Source organism: Tenrec ecaudatus, chromosome 4 (genome assembly GCF_050624435.1).
Source record: "Tenrec ecaudatus isolate mTenEca1 chromosome 4, mTenEca1.hap1, whole genome shotgun sequence".
In the NCBI taxonomy this organism is placed as follows: domain Eukaryota; kingdom Metazoa; phylum Chordata; class Mammalia; order Afrosoricida; family Tenrecidae; genus Tenrec; species Tenrec ecaudatus.
The window spans coordinates 151,427,972-151,455,684 of record NC_134533.1 but is presented as its reverse complement, the minus strand read 5'-3'; the positions used below and the strand labels follow the sequence as shown (position 1 = coordinate 151,455,684).

The 27,713-nt window shown below is 41.2% G+C and overlaps 1 pseudogene; it reads left to right on the top strand.

The window, feature by feature from the left end:
* Positions 1-11,660: 11,660 nt before the first annotated feature.
* Positions 11,661-27,713, top strand: part of LOC142446080 (malate dehydrogenase, cytoplasmic pseudogene) — a 158,947-nt pseudogene continuing 142,894 nt past the window's right edge.

The following is a 27,713-nucleotide window of genomic DNA, read 5'->3' as shown; positions in this document are numbered from 1 at the left end:
TCGCTAATGAAGATGTACACTCCCTACTCTGTTGCTTCAACCAACCAACACATTTGCTATCCCATTCCTGTCCATTGAAAAGTATGTCTGTTTCTCCATCATCCCATTCTGCCTTGGATTATGTGGGTTATATGAGGTCTGGAAGGAAAAACATATGGAAATGAACTCTGATGGGCAATGTGATCCTAGTATGCATCAAACCCCCACCCCCAGCCCCCGCCTCCCTTCAGTTAAGTGAGCATCGAGCAACTCACTCAAGGTTGTGCACCCAGTGGCATCACTTGGGAAGATGCTCTCTGGTCTCAGTGAAATTTTTCCTTAAAAGAAGTTTCACTCAAACCTTGTTTTTAGTGATGACCAATTTCAGAGAACAGCATGTGGCTGTGAAATTTTGTTGCCTACTTGGGGAAAATGCCACAGAAACTGTTGTGCTGTTAAACACAGCTTACAAGGATAGCCCTATGGGAAAAACTCAAGTGTACTAGTGGTTTCTCATTTCAAAAAAGATGAATGGTTGATTGACGATAAACCTCATTCTGGACATCCCTCAACTTCCCAAATGGATGAAAATGTCAACAAAATGTATGTACTTGTGCTCAAAGACTGACAAAGACCATACAAAGAGATGGGGAAGTTATCTGGACTATCTAGACTGTATCTCTATTCAGCAAATTTGAACAGATTTGGGATTCAGAAGGGTCACTATGAAATATTGTGCTTTGGGTTCTGACTGAGCAGGAAAAAGAACTGCACTGGAAACATGCAGTGCTTTGAAAGAACAGCTCTGAAGCGAACGAGACTTTTCCCCAAGGTCATTACTGGCAAAGAGATGTGGTGTATTTTTATGACCCCCAAAGCAAACATCAATCAAGTCGCCTCAACCCCCAAAGGCTCTTCAAGTGAAATCAAAGACCAAGACAATGCTCATTTGTTTTTTGATATGAAGGTATAGTACATTTGGAGTTTGTTCGTTCCACCAGGTCAGACTGTTAATCAAGCTTTTTATTTAGAGGTTCTGAAAAGATTACATAACAGTGTATAAAAACAACTCAAAACAACCTGATTTGTGGCTGACGGGATTGATTTTGCCATCATGACAACGTACCTGCTCTCACAGTCATCTCAGTGTGCCTGTTTTTGGCAGAAAACAGCATTTTTCTCTTGCCCCATCCATGTTACTTACTTGAACTCACTCTGTGTGATTTCTTTTTGTTTCCACAAATAAAGAGGGACATAATAGGACAGTTATTTGACAACATAGAAGAGGTGAAGAAAAAAACAAGGGAGGTGCTGTCAGCCATCCAGACAGACGAGTATGCAAAATGCTTTTAAGAATAGAAACGCAGATTTGACAAATGTATTAAGTGTAATGGGGAGTACTTTGAAGGTGATAAGGTTGTTTTGTAAAAAAATTTAAATACATAGCTTTGGAAAAAACACCATTTTGGTAGGGGGGGGCCCCTCACATACACTGGTTTTGTTTTGTTTCTTCCCTTTTGATATAGTTGTAAATTCTTGGAAATCCTATCTTACTTAATGTTCTTGAACTCATATTAGTGCCAACAGAAACTGATAGACACTCATGAAATAGATGTGAAATGAGGAAATCAAAATTGCATAGAACAGTGCCTGTAATTTGGTTGGGACAATTATAATGCATTCTTATAGCTAGAATATTAAAAAAACTGATTCTGTTTCCAAATAAAGTTGGAGGAAACTCTGCTGTTAAATAATTCATCTGCCATGAAGAGGATCCCAGGTACCCTCTGCTGGTTTCTTTTCTGATACTTGCTCTTTAGAAGACCCTCCTACTCATGTCCCATGTGAGGCACTGACAGAAAGGTTCAGACCTGCCCTATTCAATGCAAACACCAAGGCCAAGCAGTATTTAACATGAGTATTTTTGTATTTCTAACCTTCCATGAAAGGAGAAACAGAGAACCAGACTGCTAATAAGTTAAAAGAAAAGAGGGAGAAAAATTTGAAACTTTGCAGAATGCCCCTATTACATATAATTCTTTGACAGAATGGCCTATGAAACAAATAAACAAAAAATATATGGGAACCAAAGGGAACAAAAGATATAAAATAGAACACTGGAAAAAAATCTAATAACAAGTAGAAATAAAGCCACCAGAGAGACTAATATTAAACCACTATATTTTCAAATAATGAAAAGGCTGAACATCACCTTCCGGGACTTCATAAAGTGGGATTCAGACCTACTGTTTGCTGATAATGAAGGTAAGGAAACGCAGAGAAGGTGTAAATAAATGCTCCATGGTTGCTCATATATAAAAGTATGTGCTTTCTCAAAGGCTGAAAACAAGCTGGATAGGAAAGCAGCACAGGGAAGGTTCACACTGTATTTTCCAAGAGATCATTTCTAGTCTCATAGGAAGATAGGAGCACATGGCAGATATAAAGCTTAATCTTCTTAGATTCCAGAAAAGCAATGTTGTGAGGACAAGTTGATAATTCCATTCATCCCTAGTCTGACCTTCATGTAACAAGTAGAGATTCTGGGGAGTAAAAAATTTACTGTCTTCTCTAAGCAGAATCAGTGAGAATTACATTTTCCATTTGAACTTCAACTTCCCTTTTATGATTTCTATTCACAGTATCCTTTTAGCTGTAAACAAAGGCATTCTTGGGGATATATTAAAATTGTCACCTAATCCAAGTACACACAATTAGTTTTAAAAATAATCCATTTAGCATAGTTTGTTGGTGTTGAACATTGATGATTTCCCAAAAGCAAATACTAACAAATGAAATAAATAAAACTGCTGCCACCCTGGAGTTTACATCCAAGTTAAAGAGGAGAGAAAAAACAAAGAATTATCAAGGACAAGAAAGCAGAGGAAGACGATGGAGGATGATCAGGAGACCACAGTTACCTTTTTGGAATGGATGGTAAGGGAGACTTCATGCGTGAGGGACTGAGTTTCATGTAGGTGACAGCAAATTGGCTCTAGTCTAGACCCAGAGCAGAGCAGGGCATGCGTCGTATGTTTGAGTCTAGTCTAGATCCAGAGCCCAGCAGGGCATGCTTCATATGTTTGAGTCTAGTCTAGACCCAGAGCAGAGCAGGGCATGCGTCGTATGTTTGAGTCTAGTCTAGATCCAGAGCCCAGCAGGGCATGCTTCATATGTTTGAGTCTAGTCTAGACCCAGAGCAGAGCAGGGCATGCGTCGTATGTTTGAGTCTAGTCTAGATCCAGAGCCGAGCAGGTCATGCTTCATATGTTTGAGGAAGAGCACACACAGGGTTCATAGTAGCTGGAAGATATGGTGGAAAAGTGACACAGAATAGGTTTTTATGAATGGACTGCTAAGTAACTAAATCACTCCAACACCTGGAACCTTAAAACAGCAAACTATTGATTATCACAATTCTGTTGGCCGAATCGGCCATTTCCATCCTGGAACCGCATGCACGTGCAGTTCTGTTGGAACTGATGGTCTAAGGCGGCCTCACTCCCTTGTCGAGGGGAATGGCCTACGGTGATTTTCCATCTGGGATTTCTTCCCCCAGTGTCAGTGGAAGCTGCAAGGCCGCAGGACTTACACACGCCCCTGATGGTACATTCTACTAATCAAGGGGATCCACAAAGCTAGCCCAGATTCAGAAGGTGGGCCATGAGACCCACTCTTCAAGAGAGGAGCAGCATAGCATTTGTGGCTGTTTTAGAAAACAACTCACAGGCTGGAGTAAAGATTTCAAATTCCACTTCAAGGGTCATGGGTAGTGATGGGAGGCCTTTGAGTGGATATGTCTCCTGAACAGATTTAATTTCCCACGTTCTCTCTGAATGCTGAGTGGAGAGATTATTGTGGAGCAAAGGTACAAGCAGATGAGTGGAGGCTATAACACTGAATAGCATTCCCTCTTAGCATCCATTAAGCCTACAGGAAGAAGCTGAGAGCTCTTAACAGAGCCATGTGATCACAACCCATGCTTCCCGCATGGCTCAACTTGCTGCAAAGCAGTAGAAATCATTCAGGGCCTAGAATTAAAATCTTTCTTCCCAAAAAGAGACAATGACATTCAGAACCCTATTTTCACCATACGGAAATTACATTGAATTGTTCATCCTGCACTGGACACTTTTCATTTAAAATAAGAACATCACTCAAATAATCTAAAAAAAAAATCTATTATGCCTTTTACCCAAAGAGTTCCAAACAGTATGAAAATATTCTGTGTAGAAAGAGCCATTTAAATTATTCACAGTCGAAATCTGGCAGTTTTCTGCATGTGTCATGATTGTGTATATACTATACATACCATAGCTACTTATAGCTGTCTGAGCTAATACTTTTCATTAAAAAATTTGCCCAGTTTAATCTTCATTTTTTTAATCTTTATCATAGTCACTGTAAGAGTGAATCTTTTAAAAAGTCAGAACAGAAGCGGGCCAGAGAAGTGTTCATTAGGAAATGGAAGAGGCTGCCCGGGAGCCTCCGTCAGGAGGTACTCCACTCCCCAGGAGGCGATCTGAAAGCTGGAGGGCTTTCCTGATCAGTGACTCCAGTGTGCCCCCTGTCCTCCATCCCCTTTATTAACTGAGGTGTGGCAACACCATCGGGGCCAATCCTGCAGAATCCAGCCATAGAGCTGTTCTTTTGCCATCACTGTATTTTACTTTTTTAATTTTTAATCATTCTATTGGGGGCTTATACAACTCTTAGCAACATCCATCCATCCATCCATCCATCCATCCATCCATCCATTGTATCAAGCACATTTGTACATGTGTTGCCATCATCATTTTCAGAACACTTGCTTTCTACTTGAGCCCTTGGTATCAGCTCCTCATTTTTCCCCTCCCTCCCTCAACCTCTCTCCCTCACAAACCCTTGATAATTTATATATATATATATATATATATATATATATATATATATATATATATATATATATATATTCATGTCTTACACTGACTGATGTCTCCCTTTGCCCACTTTTCTGTTGTCTGTCCCCCAGGGAGGGGGTTATATGTAAATTGTTCTCATTGGTTCTCCCTTTCTCCCCACACCTTTTCCTTACCCTCCTGGTATCGCTACTCCCATTATTGGTCCTAAGGGGTTTGTCTGTCCTTGATTCCCTGCATTTCCAGTTCTTATTTGTACCGGTGTACATCCTATGGTCTGGCCCAATTTGTAAGATAAAATTGGGGTCATGATAGTTGGGGTGGAAGCATTAAAGAACTAGAGGAAAGTTGTATGTTTCATCAGTGCCAAACTGCACCCTGACTGGCTTGTTTTTTGATGCCTGATACCTGATCCTATCGATACTTCATGATCACACAGGTTGGTGTGCTTCTTCCATGTGGGCTTTTTTACTTCTCAGCTAGATGGTTGGTTGTTTGTCTTCAAGCCTTTAAGACCTCAGACACTATATCCTTTGATACGTGGGCACCATCGGCTTTCTTCATCACATTTGCTTATGTACCCGCTTTGTCTTCAGTTATGTCGGGAAGGTGAGCATCACTGAATGCCAGGTTAATAGAACAAAGTGTTCTTGCATTGAGTGAGAACTTGAGTAGAGGCCCAAATTCCATCTGCTACCTTAATACTAAGCCTATACATATATTTACATAGATCTATTTCTCCACTGTCATATGTAAATATATTCATGTAAGTACATAAGTACAAGCCTATATTCAGACCTCTATAAATACTCTTTGTCTATTAGTTCTTTCCTCTATTTCCTTTTACTTTCCTCTTGTCCCACAATCATGCTCAACCTTCATTTGGGTTTCAGTAATTCCTCTCGGTTACATTGCCCTTGATCAAGCCCTACCAGGCCTCCTACACCCTCCTTGCCATCGATAGAACACTTATTTTTCCCTTGTCCATGGGTTTGTGGGATACTACCAAATCAAGAGCTTGTGCATAACCAATCTTTATATTTCTATGTGTACTTGGTAAATCAGGTATGTTAAAATGCTGAGTATTTCTGAGTCTCCATCACCAGGGCAGCCACACTCATTTCCCTAAGGAACCTTACTGCCCTTTTGTTCTAAGCTCTGAGCCATACAAGTCTTTGTGGCATAAATGAGTCCCAACCCCCTTCCATTTCTTTCATCTTTGCCTTCCTTTGTGATACTAACTTTGCTGATAACTTTCAGACATGGAAATCAAGAAGTTGCTGCTGGCTCCTGTCCACCCCACCCCTGTGTGGGGAGTAGAAGTGCTTTGAGGGTCCAAAAGGCTGACTCTTCTTCAGGAGATGCACCAGAGCCTTTTCCAAGTAGCCTATGGGTGCGTTCATACAGCCATCCGTGGTTATAGTCCACAGCAGAATGACTTACTGCAAGCAAGGACACTTTTTCATTTGTAAATACCCATGAAAACCTTGCTCTCATCACCAAATTTGGGGGTGGGGGGGTGGGGGCAGCGGAATGTCTGTGGATAGAGTATCCTAATAAAGCCAATCCCTGTACCTTTAATTAAAAAACCAAACCTAAACAAAAGAAACTACCATTCACAAAGCAGAAAGCAGACAGGAGCGACCATATGGGACCATCAGCCGACAATGAAAGGGGCAGTGAATTCCTCCTGCAGAGAGAAGCACATTGAGAGCCACTCCAGCTGAAAAGATGCCATTAAGAAACTCATAGCAATCATATCTGTGCTTCCTACTTCAGATTCTACTCATTAAAAAGCTCCATTCTTTAGTCTTTATTAATATGCTATAAAAAATTTAAAAACACCCTTTATCTTCTGTCTGCAAAGGTGAGTTAGGAGTACTGTGGAATAACATTCCTGCTGCCAGGCAACAAATTAAAGCAAATAGAAGCTGTCTGCTAAGAGTCATGTCTGGCTCCTATAATATGCATAAGATTTGACTATTTCAGCTAAAACATAGTATTCATAAAATGGTTCATTGTTAACTTAAAATGTATGTCTCCTTTGAAAAACAAACAACAGTCTGAATTGTGGCTTTGCATATTATCTTTACACATATGTGCATGAAAGATGTTTGCCTTTTCTAGTTTTTGAAATTTTAATTTTCAATCATATGTTTACATCTCATTATAGCCAACTGACTTGTCACAGGATGGTTAGCAATTAACCATTCTACATCTTAGAGAGAGGACTGTGTTAAATTAAGCAAGAAATCAAAGAGCTATTCCATGCATTTTTGAAATGAAACATGCAAAACAGCATATCTGATATCGTGTAATTGAGGCTATTAATTCCTTATTTCTGTGCATTAGTGCATATAAGTGACACAATCCCCATACCTACACACATCCAGTAGAATGGCTTTTCCCTGATTTCTCCAGAAAACGACTAACTTACACTTAAGGACGGCTATATTATTGACTGGGGAAAGTAGAAAGTGCTTGAATTTGACATGCAGATGTGATCAATCTGTATCCTGTGTTTACTAAAAAATGTCACTTCATTGGAATTCACATCCCTCTAAATGATGTACACACTAGCCACCACAGTCCAACAAACTGATGCTATGAACACGTCAGGAGAGACCAGCTCCTGTGGAAGGACATCATGCTTGGTCAAGTGAGTAAAAGTGGGGGGGGGGGGGTAGGTGTGGGCAGTGAGAAAGAGGAAGGGCCCTTGACAATAGGGATTGACACCGTGTCTGCAACCATGGAATCAAACCCAAATCGTGAGGAGGGGGCCTGAATGAGTGCTGTTGCACACGCTGGGTCACTATGAGTTGGAGCCGATTTGATGGCACCTAACAATGACAACTAAAGGATGTTGAAATTAAAATATTGCGAGTCTTTAGTTGGCTTGCTATCAATGAAGGAGCTAATCATTTCAAATATCTATCTCCAAGCATGGAAACAGATGCCTTTGGACCTGTACTTGCTTTTTATTGGCTTGGGGTATGATTGAACCACGTTGCTCTGGAGACCTTACCCTGAACTTTCTTCACATGGTACTCACCACTCTGCTAATAGAGAGCTTAGAGTGTTCTTCTGCACTCCATCTGGTCCTTCTGCTACTGAGCCCTGCAATAGCTTCTAGACAAAACTGCGCACATAGAAAACAGTCATGAGTCCAATAGGGTAAATGGAGTCTAAGTTGGTTGCCTGTACTTCCGTATGGCATGAAAATGGCTGCTGAATCAGACCTGAATTGTCCTTTTTAAGCTGGTCCCCTTGCACCGCTCTGCTACGGCCAAAGCAGTACACCTGTCCAGGACTGAGACTGGCTTCAACTTTTGTGCATCTTATATGTCAGCGAGAGCCTGAATTCTACAGACTCTGTTTTATTTGTATTCATCTTCTAAGACCTGGCTTATGTCCGTCCAACATTGTTTACAGCTGAGAATATCCAAGACTTCCTTACCACAGCGTCATAGTGTTCTCTTTCCCATGATGCACTTTTCTGACCACGTTTCCTTCATAGACACTTGCTGCCAGTAATTACACAATATTCTTATTTGATGTGTAGCCTGTCCTCTAGTGCAGACGTCAAACATACTAACTGCAGAACCAAACCCAATCACAGCCAACCAGTTGATTCTCACAGAGTCCCATACCTAGTAACTACTCCAAAAATATAGTAATATTTTTAAAAATATAAACAAATCTCCTTCCAGAACTCTGAGACTCAATCGATTAGCTTCTGCTCTCACACAGGACTCCCACACTGCCTCTCTCCCCAGTTCATGTGTCAGAATTATCTTCCAGTCCAGCTGTGTTTCTGAGTAGGAGAGTTATGACAGCTTAACAGTGTTTTACTCTGGTTCACCCCCCTGCTGAGAAGTTGCCTTCCTACACCAGACACTCTGAACCAGAATCGATAGTTTAGCAAAGCTAGCTGGTTACGTCTAGGGTGAGGATGCAAGGTCTTAGGGGTTCAAACCCCAAAGAACTGTTTCCAAGCCCTCCTACATTACAAAGACACTGAGCATGCCCAGGCCTTCCCCACTATAGGCAAGCAGTCCCTCCCTCATCACTGTGAAGAGAGAAAAAACTTTTTGAGTCTTTTCATGATACCCTGGGTCGACTTTAAATGGAGAGAGTACTTTAAACAACTCTGCTTTAAAACGCTAGCTTCTTTAGGAATCAAAAAGCCAAGTCAGCTCATGGCATGGAGGGCCCCTGTGACCTTGAGCAATTACCATTGTGGGCTTCAATTCTCTCTGAGGTAAGCTACGGTCAGTAACACCAGCTCCATCCTTTTAAAGCAGTCTTTGTCAACTTTGGTGAGTTCGACAATTCTCTGTTCAGGGGCTTTGTGTTGTGAATGGCATAAGATTTAGCAATATTTCTGGCCTCTGCCTCCTAAATGCCAGTTGCAGCCACCCAACTCACCAGCTTTGACAAACTATTTTTCCAGACATTGTCAAATGGGCCATTGGGTGACCAACCTGCCCTTGTTGAGAATGAATGGCTGTTTTGCAAGGTATTATTGTAAAAACAAAGTAAGTGGAAGAACATGAAATAATTTCTGTTATAGAGGAAAAAGAGACCCCAAATGAAATATAAATTTTATAGAGGCCCTTTTAATAAGCCTAAAAATTGACAAAGAAAAAAACAAATCACCCAGATAAGAGAGGACATCAACAAGAGGCTGAAACCCTTGGCTAATACTCTCTTTCTATTTCTGACTCTGGACTCAAACATTCCCACGAAGGAGCACATGATCTGATCCACCATCCTCCCCAACTTTAGAAGTAAGGGTGCGTCTAGAGAACATCTCAGAGAACATGAGTCATCTGCCAGACTGCTATTCACGGACAGAGGGCAGTTAGAGGGCAGGGAAAAGGAAGAAGTGAAAATCCTACTGGAAGCCCTAATACTTGGTCACACGACCCCACAACTCCTTGTCTTTGCAGGCAGTAAGTGTTCTCCTTTTTTGCTTGTAAGCTCTGCTTTACTTCAATTAACAAATAGATCAGGATAAGGGCCCAAAGGTTGGGTCAACAACAAAGTCATATTGGTGTGAATATGATGTTGTCAATATGATGGAAAACAAAATATGTCACAAAATCACGATTGTTTTTCTGGCTTAGTCAGGCACTGTTTCTCAGTGTGAGAGATAATGCAACCTCAAGCTGTTTTATTCTGGTTTAATCCCCTGCTGGGAATTTTAATTTCCATACCAGATATACTGAATCAGAATCTATATTTTAACAAGACCATTTTGATTAGTATATATGATCAGTTCATCGCTGTCTCAGGGAGGAAGTAGAAAAGGGACCATAATTGGGATGGCACTCTATTTGTTGAGCAAATCACCAGAGAAGCTGGCTTATATAAAGAAGAATGTGGCATCAAGATTGGAGGACGGCTTTTCAACAACCTGCAGTCTACAGACAATAAAACCTTGCTTGCCGATAGTGAGGAAGACTTGAAGAACTTGCTGATGAAGATTAAGGATTGTAGCCTTCCACCTGGATTAAAATTCTATGTTAGGAAGAACAAAATCTGGACCAATAGGTAACATCATGATAAATGGAGAAAAGGTTGAAGTTGACAAGGATTTTGTTTTGCTTGGGTACACAATCCATGCTTAGGGAAGCAGCAGTCAGGAGATCAAAAACATACTGCACTGGGTAAATCTGTTGCACAAGCCTCTTGAGAGTACTGGAAAGCAAAGATGTTACTTTGAGGACTAAGGTGAGCCTGACCTAAGCCATTGCCTCATATGTATATGAAAGTTGGAGATTGAATAAGGAAGACCATAGATGCATTTGAATTGTGGTTCTGGGGAAGAATATTGAAAGTACCATGAGCTGCTAACAAAACAAACAGATCTGTATTGGAATTTAGGCCAGAGTGTTCTTTAGAGGCAAGGATGGCAAGACTTTATCTTACATCCTTTGGACCTATTATCAGGAAAGATCAGTCCCTGGAGGAGGACATCTTGTTAAGTGAAGTGGAGGGGCAGTACAAAAGGAAGGTCCTTGACAAGATGGATTGACACAGGCTCTTCAATAACTGGATCAAACATAAGAAAAATTGGGAGGTGCATGGGTGAGCGAGGTTATATGACACAGGGTCACGTGTGAGTTGAACCAAGTTGATTACACCTAACAACAGCAGTCCCATCGTAGATAAGAAAAGCTACCAGATTGATTCAGAATTTCTGACCAAAGTAGGATGACTCATGACCACGTGGCCCTAAATCAAACAAACACTCACTGCCATTGAGTCGATGATGACTCACAGTGACCCCATAGGACATGGCAGAACTGCCATGATGAGTTTCCGAGACTGTAACTCTGAATGGCAGCAGAAAGCCTCCTCTTTCTCCCACAGGTGACCCTAGAACAAATAGGTGCCCCAGGATAAGTCTGCCTCTCCCTGGGCTAAGGGATTCAAGGCAACCCCCTCTGTGTGGAGACAGAGCTTTTGATATCCACGATCAGACAGGACTCACGGGAGGCTGACTCTGTAGGAAGGCTCTGAATCAGTGGTTCTCATTACACAGTTCCTCAGGTGGTGGTGACCCCAACCATAAAATTATTTGGTTGCTACTTCATAACTGTAATTTTGCTACTGTTATGAAACATAATGTAAACATCTGATATACAGAATGTATTTACATTGTTACAAATTGAACATAATTAAAGCATAGTGATTAATCACAAAGAAATATGTAATTATATATTGTGAAATATTAATTTCTACATACAAATAAATGAAATTTTCTCTTGAAGCACGATGTCGCAAGGGTAAGTCTTCACTTCGGGTACTTGTATGTGGGCGTATCTGCATGTGGGCGGACCCGCCTGGAGATGATAGAGGAGCGGAGTCTCAGTTCCTAAGACCATCGGAAATATGTGTTTTCTGATGGCCTTAGGCGACCTCTGTGAAAGGGTCCTTCGACCTCCAAAGGGGTTGTGACCCGCAAGTTGAGAGCTACTGCTTTAAATGGATTTAGGACTTGCCCTCTATGATGTAGCCCTCTACAAACAAAGTGTATTAATTCCAATACAATTCTCAAACAATAACATGCTTTGGCATATTTTCAAAATGCATTGCTTCCCAACTCCTATTAGTTATAACTGGTATATGTTTCCCTCACACTTCCCCCTCTGTTACCCACCCCCTTTTCTTTCCCTTCCCCTCTCACTGGACCAATTATATTATTGTCATTTATGACTGGAACTCTTTTGGCCCGTGGGCTAGCTAGCTAACTCTTATTTATCTCATTGCATCCCCAGTTACAGTTGTTTTATCCAGAAAACTTCCACTACTTACACTAAATGCTCCAACATCATCTCATTACCCCTTCTCCCTTCGGAGTTCTCCCCCGACAGTGTGTCAGGAAACAGCAGAGATTATCCTATTAACTCTTCCCTCCCCAAATGATATAGTCAATGGGAGAATAAAATACAAGGAAGAATTCTAGCCAGAAACAATGCTTTTCAGAATTCTAACATTTATGGACCTAAATAAGAAACACGTTTTCCTTACTTCATATTTTGGTTTCATGAATAATGACTGAGCCCCTACTAGTTATCAACACTTGGGCAGGATCCTGTGAATACAGCAATGACCTTGACAGCTATGACCTTGACAGCTATGACCTTGACAGCTATGACCTTGACAGCTATGACCTTGACAGCTATGACCTTGACAGCTATGGCCATGGCCCTCCCGGATCTCATACTTCTTCCTCTGAAACTTGCCCCTCTGACCTTTCCACTGTAATAGAGAAGCTTCAGGAAAATTAAAGTTTACTTCCCCCATAAAACCTGGGAAACAATTAGAAAGAATCTAGGACTCATCTCTACATTTATTTTTTCTTTACACAATTTCTCTTGTCATTGTTGCTGTAAAGATAACATGAACTGCTGTATCAGACAGACAGGCTTTGAGTCTTTATTCCACCAATAACAGATATGAATCCTTACCTAGTCTACCTTTCTTCTGTAAACCTCCATTCACCTCTCTGTACAGTTAAGCTCACTAGGCTAGTGTGTGGCATTTGTTCGCTGCTCCAGAGATGTTAGTTTCCTGTATTTTTGCTTATTTTGTATAAAGACCTTGCTTTCTTCATGGGTGTGAAATCATTCATAAATAACATGGAGGAGATTAAGAGGTTAAAAAGTGTGTTTGTATGTAGGTACAAGCGTGCATACACACGTACCAGCACAGGGTGTTTGCTCTTGAAGAGAAGAGCTCTTGGACTCTCCTGACCTAGCTCTTTATTTAATCAAGATCGTCTCGGTAAGACATACAAGTTTAAACTCCTTGGTCACGTATTGTGAAAACTTTTAAGAAGCATGAAGATGAATCGGGCACAGCCATTGCTTACCTCTGAGGGTGAGTCGCCACACACTGGGCTGCTAGCCACTGGGACTGCAGTTGGAAACCAATGGCCGCTCTGCTGGAGAAAGACCAGGCTCCCCGCTCCCGTAAAGAATTACACTCTCAGAAACCAGGGGGAATGGCACAGAGAGAGCTACAGCTTTGCTCAAGGACCTGATATACAGGATTCATGAGTGTTTTAGTGGGACGGGAATGCCTGGGAAAAGCTATTGCTACTTGTAATGCCAAGAAATAAGAGACACCAAGAACATATAACCCCTTCCCTGGGGTACGGGCAACAGAAAAATGGGTGAAGGGAGACGTCAGCCAGTATAAGACATGGTAGCGGGAAGGATGGGGAAAAATGAGGAGTTGATACCAAGGGCTTAAGTAGAAAGCAAATGTTTTGAGAGCGATGATGGCAACAAATGCACAAATGTACTAGACATAATGGATGGATGGATGGATTGTGATGAGTTGTATGAGCCCCCAATAAAATGATTAAAAAAAAATTCTAACTCGAGTATGAGAATGCTTCTTGCCACTTAGTGTCGCCTCCACTTCCTTCATCCTGCCCCCGTCTCACTTCTGACGTCCAGTTTTGCATTTTTCTGTGCAGGTTCTCGACATAGATTGTTCACATTTTTTGCTACCTTCATGGCCCCACATTTCAGATTTCTCTTCTGCTCTAGCTTGGTCTATGACTGACCTCTTTGATCAATCAGAAGAAAGCAGTTGTCATTGAATTCACTCCCTTCACTCTGGTGTGAGCAGCCAACCCACCAACGTTTTCCTTCAAGCACGACGACAACTGGAGAACAATCGTGGAGCGAGAAATAGCGCCTGAGACAGATCTTGGAAGTTGGCATACCCAGGAGAAGAGGCACATGTGGATGAGTCATGGAGTCGTGGGCTGGTCCCCGAGGAAATTCTGTGTTGCACACAGAGAGTGAGATAAAGTAGAAGTCACATAGGGTTTCATGACGTTTGTGTAAGGAATAACATAGCCTTGCACAACCACAACGAGCAGTCTCGTTGTTCTCAAACCACAAGAACACATGCACATGTGACAGTGGCTGTGGCCTAGTTGTTGTTGAGGCCCTGCTCATGGAGACTGCCTGTGATACAGATTAGAACCACTGCAGGGGAACTTCTTCACTGGTGCAATTGTGGGAGTCTTGATGGCGCAGTGGTTAAAACCACACAGGTGTCAGCGGTTGGAACTCACCAGCCACATCATGGGAGGAAGTGGTGGCAATCTGCTTCCATAAAGCTGTGCAGCCTTGAACATCTCTGGGAGCAGTTCTAGTCTATCCTCTTGGGTGATTGGATTCTAACTCAACTGCACAGTGGGTTTTTGGTTTAATCTTTACCGAAGCAAATTCCCAAACTTTTCTTCTGCAGAGCCATAGGATGGATTCAAACCACCAACCTTCAGATTCACAGCCAATCATGAACTGCTTGCACCACTCGAGCCTCTTTAGGATAGCTAATCAGTGTAAATGTATACTTTGTAATAGCTATTAGTTTATTTTGTTTTAACTACAGTGAGTATAAAAACATCTTGTGACTGCAAGTGACTTTAGTATCCCAGAAAATCCCTGGGAGGCAGGAAAGGAATCCAGCAGCATATAAGCCTGGGTTTCTCCTGAACACTGTCCCTGCTAGCAGATGGGATCTTGTGTGTTAGGAAAGCTGGTATCCACCTCACTACCAGTGTCTGTCTGCACCCTACCTCACTCTGCTAGCTGGGGCCCCATGATGGAATCTGTTTTCCCAGTTCAAGCGGCACACTGGTGGCCCAGCCTATAAAGTCTAATGTTGAAGCAGTCCGTGAGAATCATGACTCCAGGTCAGCGCTTCCAGCAGTGGAAGTGACTTTAAATGATGCAGGACAAATGCTTCTGCACAGCTCTGCTGGAAGCCAGCAAATAACTATTAGAGACATCACTCTGTTAACATAAGAAAGGCATCCATTTTCATTTGCTCACCCCAGTTCTACCTCTTGTTTTGAAATCTTCCTGTGAGTTCAAACTACCTAACTGGGTAAGGGATAGCGGGGGGGGGGGGGGGGGGGGGACGGGGGGGGGTGAGCACAAATCACCTCAGTGGTCTTTTATGTCCTTATAAACTGCCTCGCACACAATGCACACTGTCTCTAGTGTTCTATTATGACTATCACTGTCTCCTCCTTCCACTCTTTTCCAAGCCACATAAACTGTATTCAGAAACCGAGTCTCGGCAAGCTTTGACAGGCCGCCATTCACAGTGGCCCCCAGGACAACTCTGCCTGCGGGATGCAGAAGCGAGTTTTCCGAGGGCTGCAGGATTCATTTACATTCTCACCGACAAGGTTTGGGATTCCGAGTCTGTTGGAGGCCATGCTGTCTGCTTGAATTCACAGCGAGCTCCCTTGTGCTCACCCTTCTGACCAAGGGTCACCTTCTCCTCTGGTGACTTGCTCTGGTTCAAATTGCATTATGACACAAGTCAAGACCGTTAATGCTCTTTTACAAGAGTATATCATAATCCCCTTTATGCCCCCAAATATTATTCCTTTGACTTAAGTTTATAAGCACTGAGTGCATGTATAATGTTGTCTACCTTTCCTCTCTTTTCCCTTTATGGTTAAATTGAAAATTCGGGAGAAGAGTGTGACTCTCGGGAACTGAGCACATTTTGTGACTTGCTGGTCCTTGGAGAGTTGTATGGTGATTCGTTTTCCCCTAGTCAGTGTGGCCTGTGGAAATTTGTGGCTTCAGTTCATATGGTGTTGATTTTTGTCTTATGTGACAATGTCCCTACATGCGTTCTGGTGGGTACCACCGTGTAAGCCCACACACTGGGGTGAATCTGATGCCCGCGGTAGACAAGGGTAGAACAGTAGAGAGTGCCAAGGCCAAGAACTGAGCGATCCCTGAGGGGATGGGAGGGTGGTCGTGTGACTAAACACGCAGTCTCTGCAGTCAGTGCTATGTGTGAGACTTCCTTTAAAGCCCTTTCACTCCCAAACCCACTTTGAGCTTCACATGCATCCCTTGATCATTTTCTAAGGACTATATGTTTATGAAGTAGCAAAGAAAAAGTGCTACGTTTTAAGCATTTCAATTTCCAGTAAAATGGAAAAATAAGAAACTTAAAGCTTAGATTAGCCAATCAGTGTTTCCATCCCACTGACCCTGGCATTGGTCTTTAAGGAATGAGGGATCCCAGTTGATTCAGCAGCCCACAATGGGAGACTTTGATCAGCTCCACTGGAGGGAGGAGGATTCGCTGTGGGATACTATCAATCTGTGCTATCTGGACTCTCCCACCCCCGGAGAGAGCCAGCCAGCAAGTAGAACCACACAAAGGAGACCCGGTGAAAGATATCTAGAGCCACACCCAACACTGAGGGCAACTTTCCACACTTGTCTGGAGCAAAGACTATCCCTAGACTAGCCAATAGTTTTAGTCATTTTGAATTGGGATCCTGAGACTTGGAACTTAAAGGGTTTTGTCAAACACATACACAGTCTATTTCATATGGCTTAATCATATTTCTAAGTCCCTAGATTATGTTTTTAAGGAGCCCGATTCTTATCGAGAACTGATATACATTTTAAAAGCTCTAACATCAAACTCACTGGCTGATAGTGCATGAACTTTACTGTTTTCAGTGATCCTGGGAGAATTGCTTTGTTCCCTCTGTATTCTTATCTGAGGTTTTTATTCTGAACATTATTACATAATTCATTTCATGACGAGATTTAAACTCATTTGGAGTCATCATTCTAGATTTTTAGCACATTTCTATCAAGGTTCTTAATACAAGTATCTGAACATCTATTCAAAGTTCGTTGAGAATGAATGATGCAAAATTACAGGATTTAATTAAGAAAATTCCTTCATAATTGTGTAAATAGGCTCATTTTCTGTGGTGGGCAGACTGTAAGATTAGTCCACGATTCCCACCATGTCAACACCTTTGTGTGATTCCCACTTGAGTATAAGTGGGAGCTCTGGTTGATTTTTAACTAATAGAATGTGACAAACATGATGAGATGTCACTTTTATGATCATATAACTTGGAATTGTAACCTTCTTCCTATAAGGGAAGCTCTCCTTTGCTAGCTTTGAACAAGCCCACTGGTACATTGTGGTCTCCCTGATAGAAAAGGGCCATGTGACAAGAAACAGGGTGGCCTCGGTCTGATAACAATGGAATGAAAGCAATGGAATGCTGCAGCAGCCATGTGGGGTAGAAGCAGGTCCTTTCAGGTAAGCAGGGGTACTGATTGCCGTCTCAGGAGATGCTCAAACCAAGGCCGGGGTAGCCCATGTCAAAATTTCTGACCTAAAGGAACTGTAAGATAATAAAATGTCTGTTTTAACCCCTGTGAAATTTTTCTGTGTCAACTTAGACAGCCAGGATCCTCCATAATTTAGACTTAACATAATGTAAATAAATACAGGCTGTCTTATGTAGTAAGAAAGTCCCTGACTGGGGTCGTAGCCTGATGATGTCTCCTTGGGGCTGTGGTCTCCTGCATATCTATCTATCTATCTATCTATCTATCTATCTATCTATCTATCTATCTATCTATATACATATATTATGGAAAATCCCTTCCCTGTTTGCCTGGATCCTGCATCTGGCTCCTTGGAATCTGGGCCAGTGACCTGCCTGCCACACGTCCTGCCAGGCCTGTGAGTTACCAATGGCCTGTTGTGTTGCCTATCAACCCTGGGAATCATCAGAACCGAACCCTGAGCCTATCGAACAGGCTCTGCATCCACCAGCCATGGACTTGCTGTTTTGTTTTCTTGTTTTGTTCTTCTTCATACTGGTTAATCTCCCTGCTCCCATTCCATAGCCCCAACAGCTGTGAGAGTCTGGAATGGTCTCCAACTTAACTTGGTACCCATGAACTTGAACTTGCCTGCCCTACTGCTGTATGGGCCACTCTCTTTCTAACACATATAAGTGTCCCAGATTTTAATTCTCTAGAGAACTCAGCCTAGCACAAGCCTTTACAATACTGGTAATATTGTTATATAAAAATAAATAGCAAATACACTTGCTATTTATTACATACCACATATGAGAAAAAGCAGCGAGACTCCCAGCAGTGAGTAGCGCAATGGAGAAGATTGTTTTCTGAGTGTTTTATTAAATGGTTCTTTTTGACAGTCGCTAGACTTTGTGGTTTTGTTTGAAACTGAAAACTTGAAAAATTAGTTAGAACAACTTTGACTAATGATAGGGTCCTCCCCTAGGGCATACCACCTAGCAAGTTCTACATCAGCTTGGCTGGCATGCCCAAGTTTGGAATTGAGAACATGGGAACATTGGTTTTACAGATATGATGTAGAAACAAATAATGTACTGCCCATTTCCAAGGATGGGGAGCACTCTCCAGTTAGGAGCAGGCTAACTCCTAAGCAGCACGGCCAAAGATCTAAAATCACTGGTTCTGATGGTATGCACGAAGGAAAGTAAAACAGTATTGCCAGTGGCGTTCCAGTTGGTACATTTACAGGTTTATTCCAAACATACCAAGTGTCTGCAATCAGCGGCGACTGCAGACAGGCCCTCTAAAGATCACTCTTGTCTCATTAAGGTGCCTTCACAAAACAGTCCAATCAAAGCAGCGACTTCCCAGATAGTCGACTGGGTCAGTTAAATTCAAAGCAGAGATGTCCGTTAAGAAAAGTGTTGAAGTCTGTTTTTCTGACATCCCAAAGGAGTACTCTTGATAGATTTTCTCAGAGGACACAAGACAATCACAGGAACTTGCAGAAAGAAGTTTTTAGAACATTAAAAGCTACCTTGGTGGAAAAAATAAAACCCAGAATAGCTGTGCCAAGAATTTTTTCCCCATTATAACAATCGATCTTCCAAGGATGTCGTAACTTCTGTTTTATTGTGGTAAAATGAAAAAGCACAAGATTATTTGAAGAAGGGTCAAAGGGATGGAAACATTGCCTGCACTAATGTATGTCAAGGAAGAATAGCTTCTTATTTTGATATTTTTTCTTAATAAATGTTTCTATGATTTTGTAGCAATCCTATTCAATTTACCTTCATATGTTAAGGATAGCTAATTTTGAAAATTACTGTGTTTCATAAGGGTCTGAAAACTTGTCTCTATGAGAAAAGATCAATTTAATTTTTACTGTGTTTGGGTTTTTTAATGGGTTTGGTTAGCAAATGGGCACAAAATATGAAGAATGAAATTCCAAAATTGAAACCCATTAGCCCCTCAAAATTGATGTTTTAAGTGTTGAACAGATTGTTACTAATACACTAAGACAAATCGTTTTCCAACACAGATTTTATTTTAAGAATAGCTGGCACAAAATGGGCTTGTTCAGCATTGGTATGAATACCAAAATCCTACTACCAATTAGACTAAAAGAATTGCCTAGATATTGAGAATTCCAATTTGTGTGAGTTACATCCTGGCATAGGTATAAATGCCACTCAGGCAATTATTTTGCATTGAATTCATAGTGGGGGAAATGAGACTTCTCATTTAAGGAGGTGTTTACTTGTTTTAATAAATAATTCGTGTGATAATGGATTGTCTTTCTGAATTGACTTAATATTATTAAATAAATCTAGGTGAAGAAGGAAAGGGGAGAGGAGCAAAGAATTCCAGTGAAGGAAAGAGATATTTCCTAGAGAGAGGATAGTTTACACCTACTATTTGAAAGTAAAATTAAGTGAGAGGTGGAAAATGGCCATTTTTATTGCCTCTTAGTTTCCATTGAGCCCAAACCAATGCACATAAGACAGAATGGAATAGATAGAACCTTCTCCGGACACACAGGGAGGAGACATTGCATCAGTAAATCCCCTTGCCCTCAAGGTGTCTGATCATCTTATTTCTATTATATATTTATACCTCATAATGAACCTATGTGTACATTTTATATTTCATAAAAAGCTTAGTTTTGTGCTATTTAAGATTGCCTTTTATGAATCACTTAAAATAGAAACAAATGGATTATATTAAAATCTATTGTAATAAATCACGTCCATGATATTAACCTTATGTTTTGCCGAGGTAATACTGATGTCTTTCTGATGATCCAGTATGTTTTGATTTTCCTTCTAGTTATGATGAAATGCCAAGCCATTGTAACAAAGCCCACATGGAAGCACACAAGCCTGTGTGATCACGAGGTGTCAAAGGTATCAGGTATCAGGCATCAAAGAACAAAAATCATATTGAGAATGAGGGCCAATGCAGAGTGGGAACCCAAAGCCCATCTGTAGACAACTGGACATCCCCTTAGAGAAGGGTCGCAGAGAGGAGATAAGCCAGTCAGGGTGCAGGGTAACAATGATGAAACATACAACTTTCCTCTAGTTCTTAAATGTTGCATCCCCCCCACTATCGTGATTGAAATTCAACCTTACAAATCTGACTAGACCAGAGGATGTACAGTGGCACAGATAGGAACTTGAAGCACAGGGAATCCAGGAGAGATGAACCCTTCAGGACTAGTGGTGAGAGTGGCAGGAAGGTGGGGTATAAAGGGGGCTCTGATTACAAGGATCTACATATAACCTCCTCCCTGGGGGACAAACAACAGAAAAGTAGGTGAAGGGAGCCATCAGACAGTGTAAGACATGAAAAATTAATAATAATTTATAAATTATCAAGGGTTCATGAGGGAGGGGAGGGGAGCAGGGATGGAGGGGGAAAATGAGGAGCAGATATCAAGGGCTCAAGTAGAAAGCAAATGTTTTGAGAATGGTGATGGCAACAAATATACAAACGTGCCTGACACAATGGATGTGTGTATGGGTTATGATAAGAGTTGTATGAGCCCCTAATACAGTGATTAAAAAAAAAAGTAATGCCAAGTCATTATCATTTAGTTTCTGAATCTCTTGTTTCCACCACCACCCCCCACCACCCTTACCTGGTTCCTATCAATCCTCTGATCTCAACTCAAACCATACTCACTGCTCAAACCATACAACTCAAACCATACTCATCATGAACCTACAGGACACAGCACAGCTGCCCCTTTGAGCTGCCGAGGCTGTACACTTTCACAAGGGAGGAAAGCCTCAGCTTTCTCCTTGGGTTTGAACTGCTGACATTGCTGTTCGCAGTCAACTGTGCAGCCTGAGACCACTAGGACTCCTTAGTGGGCATTCTCAGATCGCCAGCATGAATCTGAAGCTAACTTGACTCAATCTGAGTAGAAAATTTGGGCCTCCCTGTCAGCTTGGGAGCAATAAAGGTTGAGGTGAGATATACCTCAAAAGAGCCCTCTGAAATAGTGGTTATAGTATTGTCAGTTCATGGCAATTATCTGTAAATAGCTTTTGAATCCTCAATCCCTACCTCTCTTTTACTTTCATGAAATTTCCTGAAAAGAGAGTATATTAACATCATTCCCTACTAGATATAAAAAACACTACACAAATATTGGTGATGACTCTTTCTACAAGCAGATTTTTCAGTGATAACCAAAACATCTTTATGAAAAATCTCCATGAAAACATTTTCCCATTATTTATTACCTTGTGGCAGTGTAGCACGTACATGTTGGACCGATCCTTATGGTGAGCTGTTTGAAACTACCACAAGCTTTGTGTGAGAAACCTGGGCTTTCTACTCCTGTAAAGCGTTCCAGCCTCAGCCACCCATGCGCTGGGCGTTGGTGGGTAGGGGGCACTTTAAGTAAGCATTGACCCCAGGGCGGTGACTTTGGTTTGGTTTTTGAGTTTGGTTGGTGTTACAGTTACCTTATGAGGCTTTTAGGCTAATCAGCATATGAACGTTTGCCAAATGAAAGGCATGGAGAAGCTGCCAACTAGACAAAACAGGTTGTCTAAATATTAAACACTATTGATACAAATGTAACCTTCTCAGATAACCTCTTAAGATATGTAAAATCATATTAGTGGGTCCCATTCCCTGGTATTCTGAGAAGACTATCTTGTGAGTGTTCAGCTATACTTTGAAAGACTTATTTAATAAGATGATATTTCAAGGTATTATAAACCTGTTCTGTTTTAGGTTACATAAATCACCCCTTCAAATTCTAAGAAAAGACTCCTAAACTACTAAGCAAAACAACTTGGTCCATGGTGCTTTGTTTTTTTTTCTTGCCAGACCATATGTAGACTCATGTTCAGTTTCCTATTGTTTTCTACAGGATTATTTAGAAAAATGTAATTCCTAAAGCCCTTTATTATCATCTCTGCTTTAGAGTAGATAAGAAATGTGAATCACTTTTTAAACTGGGATTCATTTAGGCATATCTGTACTGGTGCAGAAAGCTGGGGAGGAAAGCTTCCCATCAAACTTCATTGTCATCTCATTCAACAAGCACTTGCTGTTGATTAACAATGACACTAGGCAACCGATCCACAACAGCCATTGACATATGCATTCTTGGAAAAAAATTAATTGAGTATTGCCTTGGTGATAAATATTTTGAAACCTACTTTTAGGTAAATTTCAGTTTCATCTTAATTGTGACAGTATCAAAAATAAATTTGGCCACTTTGCCATTGATCATTTAATAAGTCATTTAATTAAACTGACATGCTTTTTGTTTGAGATTGTGTGATGATTTGGAATTTTCAGATCAATTTCTAATCTATTTTCATTTAAGGTGCTACTCCTTAAATCTGACATTTGTGACAAGTTCCTGGTATCAGTTAGCAGTTATGAATCGCTGATGTCGAAGCTATGACTTATGAATCCTTATTATTCAGACATTGAATTAGTAGTAAATGTTACTTTAAAGTTATATGCTTAAAATTGTACTAGCTAGAAGGTAAATGCAGATAAATTAAAAATTAATGATGTATTTTTAAGAAATGGTCAATAAATTAATCATGAGTTTAGTGATTTAGATACATTTAACTGAATCAATGTAATATACAAAGTTAGTATTTATTTCTTCATTTATGTCTTCTGAAAGCAAATGCACATAGCAAAAATGGAAGTTCCATTTTTACAAATGGAGGTTACTTCAAAATTTATGAAACACATAAGACAGAAATCCGAAAATGAAGCCAATGACATTGCATTTGTTCACTAATTGAGAATCTGGGGAGTTTCATTTTAATTCTTTTTCAGGTACTCACTGTGTAACCTTTGTCAGTTTTTCAAAGGAAAACCTGGAAGCCACCAGGAAGGTCGGTGGCTATTTGTGAATGCCTGTCTATGCTGAGGGGCCTACACTCTAATTCTGATCCGCAACACTGTATCCACATCGCTGTATCCATAACACTGTATCCTCTATCCATAACACTGTATCCGCATCGCTGTATCCATAACACTGTATCCTCTATCCATAACACTGTATCCGCATCGCTGTATCTCTAACACTGCACAGCTGTCTAGCTTGTGAGCTAGTTTTTCTCAGCCCACCCTCCTTAGGTTGATGTGGTAAAAGTCAAGTACAAATGGAGGTTACTTCAAAATTCATCAACTATTGAAGGTCAGCATCTAAGTAAAGTTACATCTAGGATACTGTAGCAAACTATCATAAGAGGCTGGGCTCTGAATTGGCAAGGCCATGATTTAAATCCGAAAGCGGCATCATTCTACCTAAGGGAAGCTTTGTCGCAGAGACTCTGTGTTCTCTTCTTTAAGAAGTGATTAGCCCAGGCGTGGCAGTGAAATAGTTAAGGTTTGGGCTTCTAATGGAAAGGTTGGCTATTCAAACATGTCAGGAATTATGCTAGAGGAAAAAATTGGGATGATTCGTTGCTATAAAGATTACAGGCTGGGAACCCCTACCAAAAAGTCCTAATCTGTCGCATGGAGTTGGAATAGACTCAAAAGCAATGGAAAACAACAGTTAAAGATACTGGGGCTGATTATGAACCAGGCACTGTGTGGCTGCTAGAAAGAATGGAAGTGCAAGAACATAAGCATGAACTGTGGATATACATAATAGGCTTTAGCTAGGTTCTGGACCCAAGCACTTCCAATTATTCTATATGTACATGGAAAATCATACATGTTTTCCTAAATGCAATTTTGTCTTCATGGTAAAATGTAACTCTATACTAAGGACCTTACATCCTATGTCTCTATCTTTAAAACGTTAGAGTAGTGTTTATATGAAAGTTATTTCATTCTCTTGGAAATATTTTAGTATTGTTCCTATGTTCACTGTCTAACAAGTAAATTTTCTATATATTTGTATATTAGGGAAGTGTTTTAAATTCATCATGTGGCAGACCTCTATACACTAAGATAGGATTATGTCCGTTACTTTTGAAAGACATTTCAGGTCCTCCTTCCGTATCCTCTTTCGGTATCACACATTAATCTCAAGAGAAGATAAGTCTCACTTATCAGTTGGAAGTTATTTCCAAAATGTGAGTTGAACATTAGCATTATGTGCTTCTATCTACAAAAGCACCGTGTGAGGCCAACTCGCCGGTGCAGCTGCACGCGTTGCTCAGTATTACTCTCTATGCTCTTGCTGTGGTTGTTAGGTGCTGTTGAATCGGTTCCAGCTCAAAGCTGCCTTCGATACAACAGAATGAAGCACTGCCCCATCCTGTGCCACTGTCGCAATCGTTCTTATGTTTGAGCCCATCCAGGCAGCCACTGTGTCGACCCATCTTCTGGAAGGTATTCCTCTTTTTTGCTGCCTCACTACATTAGCAAGCATGATGCACTTCTCCAGGGAATGGTATCTCCTGACAACTTGTTGAAACAAAAATCTCACCATCGTTTCCTCTGAGGAGAGCTCTGGCTGTACTTTTTCCAAAACACATTTGTTAGTTCTTTTGGCAGTCTATGGTACTTTCACCAAAATTCAAATTCATCTAGTCTTTTTGCTCTTCCTGATTCAATATCCAGCTTTCACATGCATATGAAGATAGGTCCACTACCTTGGGTCAGGCACATGTTAGTCCTCAAAGTAATATCCTTGCTTTTCAACCCTTTCAAGAGTTCTTGTAGAGCCAAATTATCCAATGCGATGCATCATTTGATCTCTTGACTGATGCTTCCATGAATATTGATTATAGATCCAAGCAAGATGAAATCCTTGACAACTTCAATCTTTTCTCTGTTTATCATTTACCTCCTGGCCATACTTTAATATTGCATTAATGTTTCAACAAATATTAACTTAAAACATCTCCCGTAAATAGTGACAAATGATCACTTTTCACCAAAAAATATATCTGAGAACATAATATTTATCTAAAACTCACCTTATTGTCTTTTTCAAAATTAGTACCTCTTTTGAAATTCTCAAGTTAACCCCATCTTTACACATTTTCAGGTGTGAGAAGAAACCCACAAAGTCAGGAAAGTCGGTACGTAAGGACATGCTCTACACCTTGTGTCTCTCTCTGGGCACCTCCCTCAAGCATTTGTAGCGAATACTGAAGTCCTCAGATTGTCATTAGAGAGACTGAATGTTAAAGTGACAACACGCAGACACGATATTTGTTTCTTTCCTATGAAAATGTCCAGGATGAAATAAAGGAAAAGTGCCAAATAGTCGCCACCATACAGTGGCTGCCACCTTTCTCGGTAGAAAGAAATCCTCCCTGAGCATTTAAAATTGTGTAGATTAAAACAAACAGAAACTTTTTTTCCTGCTATGTGAAGTTATTTCATGCAGCAATGACGCTCATCCTAGCTATCATTGGTTTGGTGCCTTAGGATTCAAAAGACCCCCCAAAAAGCATTTTTGGACACGTGATTAACCAGCATTCCGGGAGAAGCCATCTTCCTCGTGAGGTTCTGAGTTCATGAACATGTTTGCTTTTCTAATTTGCTGTTAATCAGACAGATATTGAGAGTTCAAAGGGCGTTCAGACTCTTTAGGGGCACACAACAGTAAAAACTGGTTTATTTTTGAACCAACATATAGTTTTATTTTCTCCCAGGATATTTTTGAAAAATAACAAACACAACCCCACCAAACCCATTACCTTCGAGTCATGCTGGCTCATAGCGACCACGAGAGGCAGCGTGAAACTGCTCCCCTGGGCGTCACATACTGACCTTTATGGAAGCAGACTGCCTCCCACAGAATAGCGTGTGAGGGCTAACCACTGGCCTTTATGGGTTCGCAGAAGAGTACATTAGGACACCGTGCCAGCAGGCCCATCACATACCATCCTTAGTCTCAGTCGTGGCAGAGGTTTTTTTTGGTTTATTTTAAAAGTGTGTGCACAAGCAAAACTCTCTTTTCCTTCCCCTGTGGGGGAAAGGGTGGAATGCGAGGAACCTGCCCACCGAAACAATTTCTTTGATCATCATTTCCAAAGGCAAAAATGGCAAATGGCCACTTCCCTATCCAAGATCGCCGATAGGAATTCTATCCAATTATATATTTTTCACATTTGGTAAGCACGGGCAAACAACGGAGGACTGACATGCTTATTTTCTCAGGACAAATAGGAAGATAAAATATTTGCTGCAAATCTCAATCTCTCATTCTTTTAATTTTGCATTATGTAAATACTCTTTAAGTAATGAATGGCCTAGTCTGTGCAGACTACTAAAATAATGATGTTTATCAAGCCCCATATTCCAAGATACAGGACAGCTAATCACAAAGTAAACATCTAAGCAGAAGCACCCAGACAGAAATGCAAACATATCCAGGAGGTTCCCTGGACCAGCAGTACTGACAAAGGTAAGTTCCTCTGTGTTAGTCTGGGGACATTAGAGAAACAAATCCACAGAAACTCATACGTAGAAGACAGAGTTTATATAAAGGGTAAGTGCACATCAAGGAAACAACCCAACCTAGTGCTGCCCAAGCTCTCATGTCCACCATTAGCTCATATGTCCAACACCAACCCACAAAGTGCTCCTCCATCTCACAAACACATGCAGTGATGCCGGCTGCAGGAGGAAAGCCAAGTCAGTGAATGTGTAAGCATCTCAGCACTGGCAGTGGTCTCCACACGGCTGCTCCAGCACCCAGGGCTGCATCGGGGTAGGTCCATGCGGCTTCTCCTTGGGGATGACTTGCAGGAAGTCAGCCTTGCCAGCTGAAGCAGGCAAATGGCAAAGGCAGCTGCACCTGGTCCAACCATCACAAAACAAGAGACCCGAAAACTAGAAAGGGGAGGCTCACTGAGCCATTTACCAGTCCGCCCTTCAATTAACCCCACATGTGTTTATCGGTCAGGTTGGCACAATAAACTTTAACTATCTCAGCCTCTTAGAAAGAAAGAAAAACTGCTACGTGAGCCTATAAAAAATATTCGTTGCCATCGAGTCAAAGCAGATTCACTGTGACCCCTGTGGGTTTCAGAGACTGCACCTGTTTATAGGAGTAGCAACCGGTCTTTCTCCTGAGGAGCTGCTGGTGGCTTCAAACTGCTGACCCTGTGGATTGCAGCCCAGTGAATAACCACCAAACCACTGGAGCACCTCAGGCTTCGCCCTAGACCTATAGACTTATAAACTCAATGGTTTTAAGAGTCTCAAAGCACACTAAATTTTGAGA